General features: G+C 40.4%; 2 protein-coding genes across 2 annotated transcripts in view; one reads left to right on the forward strand and one right to left on the reverse strand.

Annotated features, from left to right (window-relative positions):
- Window positions 1–1274, reverse strand: part of put (activin A receptor type 2 punt) — an 83307-nt gene extending 82033 nt beyond the window's left edge. Inside the window, exon 1 of the mRNA XM_081749158.1 lies at window positions 275–1274. The gene's annotated coding sequence lies outside the window, so the exon portion shown is untranslated. The remainder of the gene's footprint in view (window positions 1–274) is intronic.
- Window positions 1275–1307: 33 nt separating this feature from the next.
- Window positions 1308–20467, forward strand: part of LOC145678722 (uncharacterized) — a 56357-nt gene continuing 37197 nt past the window's right edge. Inside the window, exon 1 of the mRNA XM_081749160.1 lies at window positions 1308–1436. The gene's annotated coding sequence lies outside the window, so the exon portion shown is untranslated. The remainder of the gene's footprint in view (window positions 1437–20467) is intronic.

A 20467-nucleotide genomic window follows, 5' to 3' on the forward strand; every position in this document is an offset into this window, starting at 1 on the left:
GTTGAGTACATTCGCGAATACACCTAAAGAACATATCCAATAGGGACAAACATCCTACAATTAAGTGTTTTGAGGGAATCCAGAAAAGTAAAGTGTTAAGAGTTGTATATTAATGACATTTTAAGTAATGTTGAAAGGATTGTCTTACTCGTATGGCAGGCAATGGATCGTTGAAACCTGGTTACATTACAATCGTAATACACATATGAACAATAGAAAATATACACATATATATATATATATATACAGATATAACAAATGTAAAGCAATTAACCTAAGTACGCATATCCATAAATATCAAGGGAATGTTGTATATTCCTCTGGTTTTTCCTTTATTGCACAAACCTTAGCCGTTCATAAAATAATGTGCATCCAAGATGCACCTGTAATTCCCTTTCAGTGCAATCTGCCGAGGAAATGAAATGTTAGTGTAGGCAGAAAAGGAAAAGGGGAATGAAGAGTTAGGAGGCATAAGTGAATGTGGTTAGGAAATGGGAGATAGCATAAGGTTTTTTTGTAGTTTTTAATTTTTTTTTTTTTTTTTGGCATATAAGAATGATAGAAAATATCACCACCAAATAATCATATGGAGTATGAATTATTTACAATGGTGTGGATGCGAAAAATCTTGGACTGAGCAAGGAGTCCACTGGAGGAGATGAAGGTCGGGATGTAGTAGTACGGGATTGAAGTACAGGATCGTGTAGCGAAGGTGTTGATGGTGATTGACCTTCCAAACGTGTTAACAGATGTTGGTTGTCCATGTTATTGTGAGCAGAAGGAGAACGAGAATGCGTGAATTGGGATGTGATATTCGATTTGTAAAATCGGGAGCGCTTCTTAGATCTACCATAACGACACCAACATAAAAGAAACAGAATCGATAATACACATCCAACAGTACCCACAGCACTAATAATTGTAACCACATCTTTCGTTTCTATTGGGTTTTGGGCCTTGACGGTTTGAAGTGCAAAAATGCCAAAAACATAGACACGCCACATGATCTGAAAGAGAGAAGAGGAACTCATCTTACAGGCAGTCGAAATTAACGAAATGCAAATTGAATTTCAGTATTGTTCCTTTTTTTTTTTTTTTTTTTTTTTTGTTGCATTCATAGATTCTCTCCCTAAGATTTTCCTGTAATCGTTTTGAGGAAAAGAGCGTGGTTAATTATAGCAGGGAAGAATGCATTGACCTGATTGAGGTCAAGCTGTGGAATGTCCGTGCAGGGTTGCTACCTCGCTGAGCCAGCATGCACTGATGCATGCCATTGCGTATGCATGGTAGGCTGCGTGATCACAACCGTACAAGGGTAGGAAACCCTTGGAGGAAATTTGTCTAAACCACCAAACGCGTGGATGGGGTTATTCCATTTGATATTGAGTTGTGATGGAGGCTGCATCCGTCTTGCTTGGGGTTTTGTTAGCTGCATGGTAAGTACCAAGGTGTTTTATTTTTTTTATTTTTTTTTATAATGTACGCGGCGGGATTTGGAGTTATTACACATATATTCATTCGGTTTATTATTTTTTTCTAGATTTTTTATATATAAGAGAGTGTGTTTCATGAGAAACGTGGGAACAAATGCATTCATTGGGGTAAAAGGCACGTAAGTTCATTGCCAAAGGAATGAGCTTACATGGTGCTGTATGAGACTTTCTCATATTGTTTTTGTGTTTGTGTGGTTGTACTGTTTGGCAAGAAATAAGAAATGGGTGGGTGTGGGAAAGGGGCTACATACAATCTATGTTGTATCTTTCCTAGGGATGTCTTTTTTTTTTTTAACCTTGAAACTCTGCCTATGTAGAGTGCTTCTATAAATCTTTCTCCTTCTTCCAGTAAGAAATGCATTTGTTGCCTAAAATTAGTTATAAATAACACTGAAATAAGCCGACTATTATATATATATCTTGTTATTGTCCGAAACAGTGGAGTGGATACATATTTTGTGGGGGGGCGCATGTTATGCACATAAAGAATTTCTTATGTAACCGTAAAGTAATTTATGCGATTACGTATTGTTCGCCGAGAACTGATCTCAATGTTGTGTCAAGAATTTTGATAGTTTATGTATAGGTACTTACGCATATTAATTATATCAAATAAGATAGATGGAATAGCTTATATAAAATGTACTGTGACCATTTAGGGGGCCAATGTGGTGGGTATTTCCTCCACAATTTCAGGGGGGCAAAGCCCTTAAATCTCAGAGGAACCAATGTAAGAGGTGTACTGGTACTATTCCGGGGGGAACCAAATCCCGAAAAATATCAGGGGGACCAAAGCCCGTAAATTGGAGGGGATGAATGTAAGTGGTGCACTTGTACCATTGGGGGGACCAAATCCCTTAAAACGTCAGGGGGACCAAAGTCCTTAAATTATAGGAAACAAATGTAAGTGGTACACTTGTACCATTCGGGGGGGAACCAAATCCCTTACAATCCCGGGGAACACCGGTCTCCCTTTCGTTTTCTATAGTTGGAATACAGTCAAACCTCTAACAATACAAAGAACTGTTTTTATACACAGTTGTGGTATCAGAAAATGCATCATGGAGTAACACGAAGCGTGGTCCACTTCTGTAGTACCATAATAAGCTTACGGAATCCTGTGGGTAGGGACTTAAGTTTTGCACACAATCATAATAAAATAAAATATGAAAGTTTGGATAGTCAATTTCTAGCATGTATAAATGCATCATATATATGTACGTATGACGAATTGTCTCTGAGGGGAAGAAGGGTAGGGTAGCATACGGTTATCAGAAAAGCGTGTAGGATTACGCGTATAGCATGCTGCATGTGCACTAATACATACAGGCAGTGGGTATAAGAACCTACGTATGCAAATCACACTAAATAACAAGTTAGTTCATTACATGCTAACGAAGTTGAGTCATTACACCTGTGTTAGAGAACCAATATGGCTGCCACGCGGATGCACGCTAAATGTGGGCCTAACAGTTATTACATATAAGTGTGGTTATGTGCATGCAATGCCTGGAGGGAGTCATCTGCTCCGTTTGCGAATGCGAAGAACCTACATGGGAGGGAAGGGAGGGGAAGTCTACCAATGTAGAAAATGAATGTTACTGAGTAGTGACAAGTGCATGTAAGTTTTTTTTTTTTTGTGGGAGTTCGCGAAGCGCGTTGTGTCCCGCCAATCAAAATACAAGGTAGTACTTGCTGTATGTACTGTGCATGTAACGTGACACGCATAGTGACGTGAGTAAGAGGCGGGGGGGGGGCCTAGGCCCGTGTCACAGTGTAAACAACAGGGAGTTGCCTCCAGCAGTTGTCGTTCGTATACAACTCACGTGGTACAGTGAATGATACGCATTGACACTTGTTGCTATCAGAATTGTAACCGGAATTACGTTATACGGCACTAAATAGTGGCGTAGGTAGAGGGGGTAGACATGGGTTGGTGGGGTTTGCGGAATAGCAGGATGCTAAGGTAGGGTAGGATATATGAGAAAACAAGAGACAAAGTCGGGCGTTTGAGCATATATATGTATGTATATGGTGCATTTATGCATGAAAAACTACACGAATGCTCTGTTACCATCAATGGAATTACAGATATTGTCTATACTTTGTTTGAAATTCGGGACTCGGATTTTCATCCGGTACATACAATTTCAAGCGTGATTTTGCTATCGGTACCTGTTTCCCATCTTGTATGATTAGATATGAATTACCATCTAGACGGCTGTGAATTTCAAAGGGGCCATCAAATAGTTGTTGAATACTCCTGCAATCACCGGGTTTGACATATAGGCGTTGCACCACGACTTTAGATCCAGGAAGAAACTCTGTCGGTTGCTTCTTAGAATGCAATTTTTCGCGTTGCCGTTCAAATATTTGATTCCTTCGGTATAACACGTAGTCCCGTGTTTCCCGTGCAAGAGTTAGCCTCTCGTGATTGCTTAGTTCTTGGTCGGGTGCATTAAGCACACGATCAATAATGAACGCAGGTTCGATACCAAACAGGATCGAGAAGGGACTGACGCGAAGTTCCGTGAGGGGTGTCTTATTTACACTAGCAGTGGCGGTTTGTAGAAAGTCCGGCCATCGTGCGTGTTGTTCCTTGGTAAGGAAACGCAATGCATTCTGGATGGCTCCGATTCGATTCTCAGCGTGCCCCAAAGTTTGATGATGGTGGGGGAGGGCGTAACGAACTTCTACCCCCATACTTGCTAAGAATTGCCGCGTCTTCGTGGACGTATGGGATGTTTGTTTGTCCATAAAAAGGAGAGATGGACAGGAGTAGGGCGTCACAATGTGGTCCATAAAGAAACTAATAAAAGCTTCTGATGTTGGAGATTTCACAGGTGCCGTAATAACAAAACCACTGGCATGATCTGTCGCCAAATAAAAGTATTGGTATTGATCTGGTTCGGAAGCGATCAACTTCCCGGCCAAGTCAATGGAAAAGCACTTGAAAATGGTCTCGTGCGGTAACTGTTGCACTGTTTCGACAGATGGTTTGTATGATCTTTTAAACAGAGAACATTCATGACACCTAGCTAATTTTTGATGCAGCCACTGCTTCATCTGCGGGAAGTAATACTTCGATTTCAATAGCAGATGTAATTTCGTAAAGCCAGGGTGGGTTAATGAATGTGTATGTAGTTCATCAAAGATCGAATCCCGTAATCTGTTAGGGACACAAAGTACAAGTCTGTCGTTAGGAATGGCCTTAATTTTCCTATATAATAGCCCATTCGAAATCGTGAATTGCTTTTTCCATTGTTTGTAATGGCGCTGGGAGGTGTCTTCCGTTTGTAATGCCCGTATAATTTTCCCGAAAAATGAGTCCTGGCGCTGTAATTCGCCTAAATCTACTCTTTTATCGAGGGCCAGCATTTGATACTCATGGGGGGCCTCTTCCGCTTCCGCTATTGTTTCCGGTGGAACCGGAAGTGGGTTCCTAGACAATATGTCTGCCAATCCGTTCTTACTTCCTGTCAAGTGTTTTATGTTGAAAGAAAATGTGCCAAAGAAATCTCGCCACCTCAGTAATTTTGGACTAAGGTGGTTTGAGGTTTTCATGGCTGTGACCGCTAGTGAGTCCGTGTAGATGGTGAATTCTTGGCCAATTAAATACTTATAGAATTTACGTAACCCGAAGTAGACCGCGTACAGTTCAAGCTCATATATCGGCGGGGGCGTCTTCCGTGGCGGATGACGGGATGATGCAAACTGTACTGGGTGCCAGTCAGCATCAGTGGCGCGTTTCTGAAGTAAACAGGCGCCAACGCCAATTAAACTCGAGTCGACCACCAGAGCGTGCTCTGTATCTTGGGTTGAGTATATCTGAAGGAGGGGTGGGTTAGTGAGAGCATGGCGCATTTGTTGGAATGCACTCTCGCATTCATCTGTCCACACCAATTTCTTCGGCGATCCCTTTAGAGCTTGATAAAGTGGTGCTAGGTTCAGTGATATATTGGCAAAGAAATTTCGAAAGAAGTTCACCGAGGCTAACCAAGACCGTAATTGTTTCACAGTTTGGGGCTTGGGGATGTTCAAAATAGCCTCAATTTTAGCGGGGTCTGGTTGAATATGACCTGCACTAATTATGAAACCGAGACACTTTAGCGTTGTCACACCAAACATCGACTTTTTAAGATTGAACAGAACTGAGTAACGTTGTGCAGTTGCAAGTACTTTGTCTAGACTTACCAGCAGTTCCTCAAACGTACTCGCCCCTAAATATAGGTCATCCACATACATGGTGAGGTGGTTGGGATCCACATTTTCAAAAATGTCACGTAAAATGCGCTGGAGCATAATCGTGCTGTTAACATGCCCCATGGGCATGGCCGTTAGTTGGTACATGGAATGCTTTAAATTTAAGGACGGGACGGAAAATGCTGTAAAAGGGCGGTCCTCAGGGTCTAATGGGACCTGAAAGAAAGACTGGGACAGGTCGAACGAGCAGAAGTACTTAGCGTCTGCTAAGTTCTCAATGACGTCCGCCATATTGGCCGGGGAATCCCTTATAGGATGGCAGGCTAAGTTCAGTCGGCGTAAGTCCAAACAGACCCGCAGATCGTCCGAGTTAGGTTTTGGAACCACTAGAATGTTGTTCCGGGTGGCTGAATTACTTAATTCAATGATACCCATCTCCAATAATTTCAATATTTGTTGCTTTGCCCTCGGGCGCAAACGGTGAGGTATGGTAAACATCGGGGATCGAAAGGAGTCCCTAGACTTTAAGTCAAGAGTTGCTTCATAAGCATCTATATGAGAAAAGTCAGTATCAGACCATTTGAAAACACTAGCATATTTTGTTAGCACATCCCTTAATTTTTGCTGTTGTTCATTACTTAACTCCTTGTTAATTTTGAATTGTTGAGGATCGATTAGGTGACCAATTTTAGCCAGCCGTTCTTTCGTTTTCTTAGTCGCATGCTCATCAGTAGGTGTAAACAACTTACGTACTGTGTTTACCTGTAACGACTCAGGAATGTCTGGTAGAACAGACGCAATAGCCAAAGGCGTTCCCTTGTGAAAGCGTTTGGGCTTGGAAGCCAGATTTACAACAGGAACCGCTATGTTGTCTGAACTAGCTACTGTGTGAGCAATAAAGCAACGTTTTAAGTTACTGTTAATTGGTGTGTGTATATGAACAGCACTAAAATTGATACCTAACGGTATGTCAAGTGGAATGAAAACAACAGAACGTGGAGGGACAGTTGTGGTTTGTTTACAAACCAACGTAAAGTGTTGATTTGTCTGTACTTTCGAAGCAACAGCAGGAGGCAATTGATTAGAGCCTAAGGGTGTTTTTTGTTCTGAATCCGGGCGACAGCCAAAGTGACGTAATGTGAGTGTATTATTCTGATATTCAATTACAGCTTGATGAGTTTTCAAAAAGTTGTTAGCCAAAATGATAGGAAATTTAGGAATTGGAATAAGCCTAAATAAAACCGTAAATGATTTTCCTGCCAAATTAATTTTGATGTATGCTGCATACTTAAGCGATAATGGTTTCTCGCTTACACCATACAAGTTCGTTTCCATCTTAAATACATTCACATTGCGTGGTAAGGCTGTCCACGGCAAGAGAGAGCTTTCCGCTCCTGTATCGACCAGGAAACGGCGTTTTATGTTCCCTATCGAGCCCTGAACATAAAATAACTGGCCTTCGGACTGTAGTGGTAGAGTGAGAATGGTGGGAGATGGATTACCATGATTGGTTTCAGACGGTTGGGGTGGGATTGAAGTAGGTGGCTCAGGAGCTGAAGGCTCCTGAGGCAATTCTAGTTTTTTGGATCGGAGACAGGTTCGAACTGTGTAGGTGGCTGGGCCATCGGGGGAGGGGGAGTGGGTGGGAAAGCGTAAGGAGTAGGTGGGGGGTATCCGTAATACGGATACGGCGGGGCATACGGAGGGTATGCCGGGGGAAATTGTCCATAGTAGGCGTTGTAATTTGTATTGCCCGTAGGGAAAGTACCATTTTGCTTCTTTTTCTTCTTCTTCAGATTATTAGAGTTCTTCGGCTGGGCCGAGTTCGATTCCTTATTCTTGTTCCCTTGTTTAGCTTTAGCCGGAGGAGGCTTATCGTGCCGATGATTACATTGAGCACAGTTGCTACATGCGTCCTGGCTTCTGCGGTAATCCTGTTGGTAGGAGGGCGCAGGAGAAGTAGCGCGGGGGGTGGGGGTCGAGATGAAGTTTCTGCAAAATGCACATGAGCCTTATGGGAGTTAAACTGGAGCTGTAACTTATCCAGCTTATCCATTATTTCGGCGTATGGATCTGCTTGCCTAACCTGGGGAGTAGAATATACGGTGGGGTTGGCAGTAGCTTGCGACGCCACTGTGGGAATCTGAGGGTCACATGACACGACCCGCTGTTGTTCCGCGATGCGCTGATGTAATAACAAGTCAGCTTTCTGTCTGGTAAAAGCTTCCTGAACCAATGCCTCAAAATTTGCGAACACCTTTTGAGAAAAGTAATGCATGTGTTGGGGAAGCATAGCAATTACAGCGTCTGCCAAGAAATCTTTGAAAGGAAGGGTGGGGTTGTACTTATCCGCTAAGAACTTCTTCTCAAAGAGGTAGTGTGTTAGTGGTTCACCTGGGCTTTGAACACGAGACCTATAGGCATTAAGTGCTGTTAGTGGTATCTGAGACGACCCAAACTGCTCCTCAAAAGCTGCTTTCAAACCCGCCCAATCTTTGTGACGTAAAGACTCTTCCTGCGTCTTGTACCAGTACAAAGGGGGTCCACTTAAACATGTGGGAAAGATAGCTTTAATCCGATCGGGTGTCCACGCGTTGATCTCGGCCAAACGTTCAAAATTTGCCAAAAATCTGTCAACACTTTCAGACGGTCCATCGGAAAATACATCTAAGGAGACTGGAGGGAGGATCATAGAAACCGGTGTTGCACTATTAGACCTACTTTGCGATCGAGTAGTAGCCATGGTTAACTAGTAAAATTAGCAAAATAAAGGATGCAAATTGCACTGACAGCGAACCACAAGTTTAAATCACCAACACAACACATAAAAATAAGCACAAGGTTTATGCATTACACATAATTATGTTCAGGCAGTACAATCATAAGTCCTCATAATTCATTTCGGGGAGCCATATCACAGATAAAACGTTACTTAAACCGTGATAAATACGTTATGTAATTTAGGTTGTTATGATAATTACCATTATATCACTTATCTGCTTTATTTACCTCAGTAATATCGTGGTTATTGAGTACCTGAGTACCATATCCACAAAACCTGACGTGGGAAACAGAGGTTAAAGTTATTTTACGAGAACACATAGATGACACAGATGTTATCCTTAGCTATCTCGTTTATTATGAGATTTTTATTTACACAGATGTGGGTTTGACTCTTACAAAGCTATTCTAAACCCGATAAATTTAACGGAATCAATCGTTGAGTCACCCACTTGAAAATGTGTTGTTTGCATTGTCTCAATGTTATTCAATTCTGACATCTATTAAAATTGTTCGACAATAATGCAGTTATTAGATAAACTCTATTAGTACATTGCGAGTAGATCGACAATAAATAGCATTACATGATAAAAATCGTTTCAAATATTCTCTTAACATCTATCGCTTTGTCATTTATCTTAATCCCAGTATATCTTAACTTAAGGTTCCGAGGACAAGGAAAATCGCATTTGCCTGACCATACTCATGTGTCAAATTAAGAAAAACCATAAAATATACAACTTACATGTTCTGGATTCCCAATACAGTAGTCCGCCAAGTATTGTCCAAAACGAGACAAAGTTAACGAGACGAGACTTCTCGCGATATCGGATACGAGCCAAGACCGACCGAGACTCGATCCTCACTACGACCGAGAGAAGACAAGATCCCCTGGTCTAAAAACCAAGAGTTTTTATATTCGCCTCATCTGTTATTTTCACTCTCAAGTCCTTCCGGATCAGTCTATTCTAGACTATGAAATAATAGTTTCTATGACGTATGCGTGACTTTCACACTTTCACTGAAGAAAATTGTTTTTGCTTATATAAGTGTTTTCATTTCCTGGTGTCCTTCGTACATGTTTTTAGAAATACCATTTATATCTTATTTACACATTTTTGGTATCTCTACGGCGACACTGTTTTAATGATGAAATGTCTGATCTCTTAAATTAAAAATTCGATCAAAGTTGATATTTTCGTGATAATATGCTGAACTTGAAGTGATTCTACTGTATGGCAGCTAGTGCTCTCAAACGGGTCCCGACCCGACCCGAGTCGGGTCGGGTTACGGGTCGGGTCGGGTCAGGTCAGCTCGGGTCGGGTCAGTCGGGTCAGCTCGGGTCGGGTTATCGGGTCGGGTCAGCTCGGGTCGGGTTATTCGGGTCGGGTTGTCGGGTCGGGTCAATCGGGTCAACTCGGGTCGGGTTATCGGGTCGGGTCACTCGGGTCGGGTCAGTCGGGTCGGGTTGTCGGGTCGGGTCAGTTCACTTTGGTCAACTAAGTTTAGGTTGAGCTTAAACTCGGCTGGAGTCGAAAACTGCTGTTTTACACTACCTGCGTAATTAAAAATAGCAATTTTCAATTGATTTTATAGAAGCCATAAATGTATTTTGAACACTTGCAGCTAGTGTTTTTATGGTAAATGCTTATTTTTGTAGTTGTATGTACTTTAATTTTTAAATGTGGAAGATTGATTTTACCAATCGACTGTAATATTAATATCTACGCCAATATGGAGTCTGGATTTAGAACAAAACTAGAAGTTGTTTAAGCAAGGTCAAAAGAAAGATTGGATATGGACGACCAAGCCCAAGCAGGGCCGCGGTAGCTTAGTGGTAGAGAATTCATCTCTGGTGCATGGTGTCCATGGTTCGATCCCAGCTTGTGTTAAGTAGGCTTTGTGGTGGAGAAACGCCGTGTAGTGGGTTTTCTCGGGGTTCTCCTGTTTCCTCCCACTTTCTTCATTCCACCATTTCTTTCATTTCTCATGGTCACCATATCCCTTAGCCTCGAAGCAGAATCGAGGGACCTTAAACTCAGGGGTGTAGTTAAGGGGGGGCCATCGGGTCCAGGCCCCCCAAATGGTTTCCTGCCCCCCCCAAAAGACCAGCTTTAAAAACATCATAGTAAAATTATCTCGCTTCCTTCATTTAAAAGTAACAAAGTTATTGACAATTAATAATATACGGTAAAATAGTATGGAGAAATATTGTTTTTCCATACCGATCGAAAAATAGGATACATTTTTGTGACAGCAGATTACACAATTTACTGCGATTTATATTTGACAGTTTAAAGACAAACATTTTAACAAGATATTATAAATACAGCCATAAAACAAAGGTACTAAACTGATTTGTAAGTACATTATATTTTTATATGCTTTAACAAGTAGTTGAGAAAAAGACTCATAAAATGCTTCGTGTGGAGTGTTGTGCTGTATGGGGCGGAAACGTGGACATTGCATAAGGGTGACGAAAATCGACTGGAAGCCTTCGAAATGTGGGTGTGGAGAAGAATGGAAAGAGTTAGTTGGGTCGAGCGGAAAACGAATGAGAGAGTGTTAGAAATGGTGGGTGAGAAAAGAACACTTTTAGATATTATTAGGAAGAGGAAGAGAAACTGGTTGGGACATTGCCTAAGAAGAGATTGTATCATGAGGGACGTCCTAGAGGGTATGGTGGCGGGAAAGAGAGGGAGGGGGCGAAGGAGACTACAATTAATGGATGATATTAAAACAGAAAGATCATACGCGAAGACGAAAAGGTTAGCGGAGGATCGTGGAGCATGGAAGCTTCTCAGCTGCAGCAAGTGACCTGCCAATAAAGGCAGAATACCTATGATGATGATAACAAGTATTTTAAAAGACAGAGAATGGAAAATTTGGTGAGAAACAATGTTTTTATTCAGTTTGGATTTCATTCGCTCTCTTTTATTTCTACTCAGTGTAATAAAATAATTGTTTTTTTTTTTTTTTTTTTTAGTCACGAATAATAAATAAATATTTTTGTCAGGAAACTATAAAGAAATTAAGTGAAATTTAAAGAAAATCAATCTTGTGTACATAGGTTCTGTATACAAGGTCTTAAATTTAAATAAAAAGGTAACCAAGAAAAGTTTTGTTGCTTTTTCACCCACCATCTTCGAACATCGATACGTCACCTAACCTGGAAGATCAAAAATAGTCCCCATCAACATCGACGACCTTCTGAAAACGTTCCTGAAGGCCATGGAATTCATCGCGGTAGAAGTTGGTGGGCCGTGAAACGAAGAAGGTATCAGGTGCATTTTGGACTTTTACTAAGGATTTGAATTGGCGGTCTCTAAGGTGATTGTCCAAAGAATGGAACAGGTAATAATCGGACGGTGCAATACCCGGGGAATATAGTGGTTGCAATATTGTTTCCCATCCAAGGCGGAGAATGGTGTCCTGAGTCATCCTAGCCACGTGGGACTTAGCGTTGTCCCGTAAACGAGGACCCATTTGCAATTCAGAAGTGATGGCTCCAGAGTTTTGAGTTTTTGTTGAGCACAGCTCAACTGATGACACTACACAGTTGCATTGATACTCTGACCAGCTGGTAGCAGTTCCCGATGCACGATGCACCAAACACACAGAAGGACCTTCTTCTGGTACAGTGCTGGTTTCGGCTGTTTTGAAATCGGTTCATGGGACGCTAACCAATGATGACGGCGCCGTGGAGCTTCGTATAGGACCCACTTTTTATCACATGTCAACGCCCTGTCCAGAAATGGCTCCGAAACAGTAAATAAACGTTTCGGACTGCCGCGTTGCCTTCTGGCCCGGAGTCAAAACATGTGAGACCCAACTTGTAGTGCTTCCCAACTTGATGGATGTGCTGCCGAATGGTTTCTCCACACACTGAATTGTAGTCCCAGTTCCTCTTTGTACGTACATGTGTTGGTCTTCTGGCATGTGGTGTTTTCGGGTGTTTGGTCATCGTTCTTAAACTGGTTAAACCATCGCTGCACTGTCCGCGTCGTCACGACACCCTCAGCAAAGGCCTGGCATATTTTCTGTCCCGCTACAGCGGCGTTTGACCTCCATTTGAACTCGTTCAGCATACATGCTCTTATGACGCTCTGTGGATGTCCCATGTTCCCTCTGTCTTTACGCAAGTTCACTGTGTATCTGAATTGCCACAACCAGGTAGTATGTTGGATATACCCACACCAACAACTGACGTTCGCCTTATCTCCACTCGCATTCAACTCACGGTGTGAGGTACAATTGAACACAGACCTCCACGAAAAGGGACAGAACTTTCTGGTTATTTTTATAGTTATGCACAAAAGTATAGCGTTTGGTCCCGGGCAGTAGTTCTTGATTAAGCATAATAAAAACTATCTTGAATATAGACCTAATTTATGGATAATAATAATAATAATAATAATAATAATAATAATAATAATAATAATAATAATAATAATAATAATAATAATAATAATAATAATAAATAAGATAAAATAGTGTTTTTAGTTTTCCAGAAGGAAACCAAAATTTTCCTTTCTTTTAGGCCTGAAAAACACTAGCAGCAACACATTTTTTGCTTTGTACATTGTAGCCGCCCCCCTTCAAAAACGACGGGCCCTTCCTACACGAACCTGCTGGCTACACCCCTGCTTAAAGTGAATATTTCATTTTATTTCACCAAGCCCAAGGACATCGATACAAGAACAAGATAAAGATTGGATATGCAAGACGAATTGCATAGTAATCTTGCTCTTGGCCTTGTTTTGGTGATCACCAAGTAGCGATGAGCGTATTTTCTAGCTTTCCGTATAGTATGAAATACCATAATCAAAATCACACTTGGTCTTCATTTGTACCGATGAGATGAGCATTCTTGGCTCTTGTATAGCATGAAAGATCACCAAGACTACGAAATGCAGGACCAAGACTTGACTGCAAGACAAAGAATAAGACGCAGTATTGATGACCAAGACCTAGGGAGCGAATTGTTTGAATTTCATTTGTTGGGCTGAAAGTGATGAAATAAAATTAGTGCTTTATAATTAAATATCAACCTGTATTTTTAAATTCATATTATGTATCTTCTTACGTGCAACTATATATACTGTAAAATACGTTTTAATTACCGAGAAAGAAAAATCAAAGTGGTACGGGTCCCGGAATCATAAGAACCTATTTTGGAATGAAAGTTGAAGGGTTGGAAAAAACCACAGGTGTTCTCCTGTTTCCTCAACCCTTATCATTGTAGTTAAATGATTTCCTTTTGTCTCCGCCAAGAGACTCTTGCTACTGCCTTCCGAGAAGACGCCCTGCCGTCCCAGCAGGTGAGAACACTGACCTTGAAGAAAAATTTCGTCACATAGAACTAAAGAAAAAAAATAAAATAAAAATAAATAAATAAATAAATAAAATAAAAATAAAAATAAATTTCTCCCACGTCGGACATTGGTATCAGTTATAAAAAGAAATAATCAAATCTCAAAAGTGCCAAATATTCATTAAGATGCATATACAAATCCCCGCTTGATCTAGCTAGTGGTTAACGTGTAAGACTTCGGTACACGTGGTCCGGGTTCAATTCCCAATGGGAGTGCATTTTGGTGTTCACCCAGTGTTGTGACCATAGTGCTCTCAAATGGATCGGGTTGACCCGACCCGACCCGTGACCCGACCCGACCCGACTCGGATCGGGTCAGCTCGGGTCGGGTTACGGGTCGGGTCGGGTCAGGTCAACTCGGGTCGGGTTGTCGGGTCGGGTCAGTCGGGTCAGCTCGGGTCGGGTTATCGGGTCGGGTCACTCGGGTCGGGTCAGGTCGGGTCGGGTCACTCGGGTCGGGTTATCGGGTCGGGTCAGTCGGGTCAGATCGGGTCGGGTTGTCGGGTCGGGTCAATCAGGTCGGATCACGGTTTGGGTCAGTCGGGTCGGGTCGGGTCATCGGGTCGGGTCAGTCAATTCGGGTCACGGGTCGGGTCGGGTCGGTCTTCAACCCGACCCGACCCGACCCGTTGAGAGCACTAATGGCAGCAATGACCACAGCTTTCACGTATCTTATTTGACCCAAAGCGAAAGTCTGCAGACTGAATTAGGCAATACTGAGAATCAGTTCACTTCTAATCATAAAGGGAGGATATGAGAAAAATTAATCTTTACCTTAGTTGTCAAGGGTTAGTCATTATAATAAGTTCATATTTCGTTTTGTCACTAGTTTATTCTAAATGTCTCCTTCGACAAACGCATATACATACATACATACATACATACATACACACACACACACACACATATATATATATATATATATATATATATATATATATATATATATATATATATATATATATATATATATATATATATATATGTGTGTGTGTGTGTGTGTGTGTGTGTGCGGTAAAAGTGAAGGGGAATGCGGGAGGACGCCGCCCCTTCGCTTCCAGAAAATATCTACGGCGTCCCCCCACTTTCTAAAGAAAATACAATGGACAAAGATAGACACAGTGGACGGCGTGCCATCATGCGTCCCCCTATTTTTTCAGATCCACTTTTATTCCTGTATATATATGTAAATATCGTCGCTGCGCCTCGAAGAACCGCTATGTGACTTTTTTTATCGAAAATGAGTTATGCCATGCATATAAACCTGAAAGCTGTCAGGCAGCGTCCCTTATAATGTGATAAATGAATATTCAATTGTTTCGCCACAACAATGAAAAAATAATAGATTGAAATTAAAGGCTTCAAGTTCTCATCATGTACTATTGATCCTCTATGTGCTTATAAAGGCTCAAAAGATTAATCGAAATATGCTACGTAAACAAAAATAGTAATATAACATTTTAAAGCAAGCTACAATAATGTCCAGTGCATAATGTATTAATATGCAGAACCAATTTTATAATATTTTTGAAGTGTTTCCGTGTATATTTGGCGAAGTTTTAAGTTTGGAAAGTTTTTTTGCTTCTCCCAAAAAGTTGTGGTTTACAGGCTATATGGGGTGTTGCAAAACAACACTGATAGCGTTTTGTCAGCTGATTCCTGACACCAAGATAAAACGAAAAGTATAGACCAACTTGGGGTGTACAAATATTTCCTTTCGGAGTTATATGTTGACGAAAACATGAAAAAATGAACTTCAAAGGTACATAGCTCCAATACTATGGAACTTAACGTGGTCGTGTTAAGACTACAATTTGGTACTAATATGTTCTCTATGCAAAAATACATGTTTCAGACTCCTGTACTACTCACGCAACAATTTTTATAGAGGGAGTTTGGCTACGGGCAAATAATTTGAGTACTCACCAACTACCTCTACAATAATTGTTACGGAAGTACAGCAGGATTCGGAAATTTGGATATTCGGATAGAGCACATACTAGTTCCTAAGTGAAGTCTTGACCCGACTACGGTAGGTTCCATAGTATTGGAGCTATGGACCTTTAAAGTTCATTTTTCATGTTTAGGGGAACCTATAACTCCGAAAGGAAGCATTCATACACCCTAGGTTGGTCTATACTTTTTGTTTTATCTTGGTGTCAGGAATCACCTGGCAAACGTTGTCAGTGTTGTTTTGAAACACCTCACATATAATTATGTGTTAAAACCACATATTTTTAGAAGTAAAAAACGTTCCAATAGATTTCGTGCTTGTTCTATTGCAACCAACGCTGAAACCGGAACTGATTGATTTCTACTACCTCTTGTTTGCATAGAGAGTTAATACAGATGAAATCCGTTCTTAGGCCACTACACCAATAATAATAATAATAATAAAAACTTTTTGGTATCCCCTACCATATATCTTATTGGAGGTAGATTATCTTATATGTTTACTAAGACCGAAATTAGAAGAAGTTTAAATTCACTTCCAGTTTTAGTTATTGTGTATAAATCAAAAGCGGTAAGAGATAGAATGAAATTTCTTATGAATAAAAAATATTGTTTCCATCTAAATACTCTGTGTATTAGTAAGCCCCGTTGGTCTTCAATTTATCCTGTAGGGTTCATGTATATCAGTACCCATCAGGGGCGTCAATCTCACCAGGGACGTGTCCCCCCCCCCAATATTTGTAAAACGGTTTTCGTCCACCCAATACTGCAAGTATCTTAGGTAAACTATGACCCAAAAAGGCTCGACCGTGTAGCAGTTTTCTACGTTCACAAAACAATCATAGACAAAGTGGATATGGAAAAAGAAGCACAAAAGTTTGTTTCCAATTGTGAAAAGAGGCCGTCAATTTTTAGCCCTATGAAGGCGAAGGTGGAAATAAACTGTAAAGAAACAAATTGTTTTTGTTTAGATATCGAGCAGCAAAGTAAATTTATTTTAGCTTTTAAAAAAAAAAATCAACTAATTTTTTAACTGTACATTTTAAAGCTTCACTTCACAGTACTTTTTACAATTATTTTGTTTCTCACATACACTTGGAATCATTTACTAAAATTGTAAAACAAGGTTGAATTTTACTGTTTTAATAAACAAACAAACTGTAAACTGTGTGTGTGTGTGTGTTTTTAGTGCTACATTAAAAAAAAAAAAAAAAAACTAGACCATGAAAGGTAAAATTAAACTCAAAAATTTTTAAGTGTTCGCTTTTAAAGTCAAAAATGCTTTAAAATGAGGATGTACGAAGACTATTTTTTAAAAATTATTTTCCAGGAGGGGATTCCCGGACCCTCGAGTTTCCTCGGGGGTATTCCATACACTCCAGTTCATCCGTTAGCCTGTTAACCCCCAAAGTTTATGTGCTGCTGACGTCAATGATACCCATCAACAAAACTCTCTGTCAAGTCATAAACACTCGTTCTTTAACTACAAGGAAGCTTCGAAGTCTTAACTAGAGCATTCAGATTCTGGAAGAATCTGAAAGGAAATGAAATCTTTGAGTTTTACGTCCCACGCTTATGCCGGTTAGGCTAAAGGAGACGGTGATGATGAGTGATGAATGAAATGGTGGAATGAAGAAAGTGAGAGGAAACGGGAAAACCCCGAGAAAACCCACGCACACGGTGTTTGTCCACCACAAAGTTCACTTGGCGGGGGCTGGGATCGAACCCGGGACCCCTAGCACCAGAGGTGAACGCTCTACCACTGAGCCACCGCTGCCCCCTGGAAGAATCTGGTAGAGGTAATAAAAGAAGTGTTACCTACCATTCAAGGAGGAAGTCTAAGTGATTGCAAATTTGCACTAAGTAAAATATTTGTAAAGTATAAGGGTTCTTGTGTTTCTTACATATCATTGGGAAAATATTTGTGCAATGAGATTAATTAACACCATCTCAGAAAGAAAATATATTCAAAATGAATTTATAAAACTCATGGCAGAGCAAAATCAAAAACTTAAAAAAAAAAGTTTAAAAAAACAAGTGACACTTTTATTTTTTATTAAGATGTAATTTGTGTTGAGCATCTCTCTGGAAGATTGTGATTTGTAAACAAAGACACCACCGAAGTTGAGAATAATTCTGTATTTGCTTTATCAATATTTTTTGAACGATGATTTCCTGCCCTCAACACTTTTACTTTTGTCATATTGTGTCACGTAATCGGCGAAGGGCCCCCACATGGCTTCCTTCCCCTAGAGGTTCCCCAAATACTAAGACTGCCTATGTCTTATTTAATGTCTTATTTAATTTCTCTATGGTAACCGGAAGTGCTGGAAACCCACTGTACCACCACTTTCTGCTCCATTATTGAATTCCCGTACAGCAAAACGGGAATAGAAGGTAATAAATGTTTACGTGGAGGTGGAAGTATTTTCTACAGATAATGTATATAGAATACGGATTCAGGATATAAGAATATGATTCAGGATATATAGAATATGGATTAGAATAAGAATACATGATATATATAGAATATGGATTCAGGATATACATAAAGTGGGTGGGGAGAAGATGCCATAGTTTTTAATTATAAGACAATAGCAAACAAAAGAATAAGAGTCAAAGACTGAAAGTTACAGGATCAATAGTTTAGTCCTTCCGCCAAACACTGGTGAGGGTCGTGAAAGAACTAGATACGGTAAGTGATAGAGGAGCGGATAAGTAAACATCTCCAATTAGGCATCTTTCCCGCATTATCGGAGGAAGCTAGTCTATTTCTTGTGGGTAAAATGCCACATTTTTTGGCATGGCTATTACCGTAACGTTGGGAAATAAAACGATTTTTTTTTTATTGTAAGGTCTAATATGTTATGTATCCATACAATGCTGACTGCAGCTTAATCTAATGTATACAAAGTATATGGAATGCGTGCAAATAATACAACAGTCAACACACTGCAGGAAAAACCATCGAACATAAAGAATATCGTGTATTTATGACGAAAACAAAGTAATTTTGATACAGTTATAATAAGTTAATTAAACATTAAAGCAATACCAGAAAGTACAATAAACCTTTGCACAATGAATATAATACCAGGAATGTTAAACCGTTAGTCACTAGAAATGTTCAGAAGACTATAATGTACAAACAGGCATTTGCAAACGTAACGTGGTGCATTATTTTGGAACATGGTGTGATATAAGCAAGACCTTATCTGCTCGTTAACCTGGAAGCAAAAACAAGTAGGGTCTAAGATTTCCTTAGCTTTTACGATTACAAACAACTAGGGTACTTAGCAGGATCTTCAGAACATGTAGTATAAAACCATTTCTGACAGGCAATACACCTTATCCAATCCACTTTAGAACCATCTAGATCAAGATAATAACCCACAAACACTGCAATAGTTATCCGATTGTGCAGCACAAGTACTTTTCATTCTTCCCCTGGTGTTGGTGGAAGATTGTTTCGCAGACATGTTTCGAACATCCAAATTCAATACAAACGCCTGTCGTTTATGTCGGACATTTCTTGGTACGAAAACTGGTACAGGACAAACATTATTGAAAGATACTTGCAAAGACATTTGAATTGCAGCGGTCAACTCTACACTGGTCAAAGACCGGTCAGAAGAAGCAGAGCTTGGTATATTTCGACGTGAAAGCTGTTCAGCCGATGTCTTCGTAGACATAAGTTTTGTAGTTCTTCATCCGTGCTGAGGAAGGCAAGAAGGTCCCGGCTGCGGCTCCACTTTAGCATGAGTAGAGGAGGAGTTAGTTTCTTCTTCGTCTGAACCGAAATAGCCAATTCTGTCAGAAGGCAACATCAGGAAGACGTGAAGGACAAGGGCGCCCATCAGGAGAGCAAGATGGGGTGCTTGCCCCCCTAGAGGAAATTGTACTTCAGAATATCGAAAATCCAATAGAATTTTTACATTAGTTACAGCAAAATTTGAAGCTATTTTTGAAACGTCGTTTATACTTGCCTTCCTTGGAATCTACAACATGGATGCCCTTGGTGAAGGATTAAAAGAAAAAATTCCACAGACTTCAAATCCTAATGTTGCGTTCCCAATTGTTGAAACAGTTTAAATTGATTGCGGTTCACATTTCGTTCCGGATGACTTTGCATCCAATTTCGCGCTGTCTTGTAAACAATAATGTTTCAACGATTTAAAGAAAGCGCGATCAAGAGGCTGGAGGCAATGTGTTAAGTGGCTTAGCAGACGCAGTATTGGAATATGATGTTTTGATGCTATACGGAGCATATCTGGGTTTGTACAGTGGGAAGCGTGGCCACTAGGCATATGTAATCCAAATTTTGCGTGTATTTACCTGCGGGCACAAGTCCGTGTTTCGGTAGGTCTCCTTTCTCCATGCGTCTTCGAAGAGTCCTGTACCAGAATTTGATAGTATTGTGATACCTGGAATTTGAGACGTTCGTTGATATATCCGTGACATTGTCTGCAAAGACAAAAAGGGGGCATATTCAGTCACTATGATAGCAGTGCAATCGTGTATATCGAACGAGTAAAGAAACTCTTATCTTAGCTCTTACATTTGTATCAATCTGCAGGTATCCACTGCATTTTCTACTGCCCTGTGCATCTTGTACTACAGCATGCAATTCAGAAACATTGCACTCTTCTAGGTATCTATTCCA

The sequence above is a fragment of the Thermobia domestica genome, chromosome 2 (assembly GCF_964235325.1).
Source record: "Thermobia domestica chromosome 2, izTheDome1.hap1.1, whole genome shotgun sequence".
Taxonomy (NCBI): domain Eukaryota; kingdom Metazoa; phylum Arthropoda; class Insecta; order Zygentoma; family Lepismatidae; genus Thermobia; species Thermobia domestica.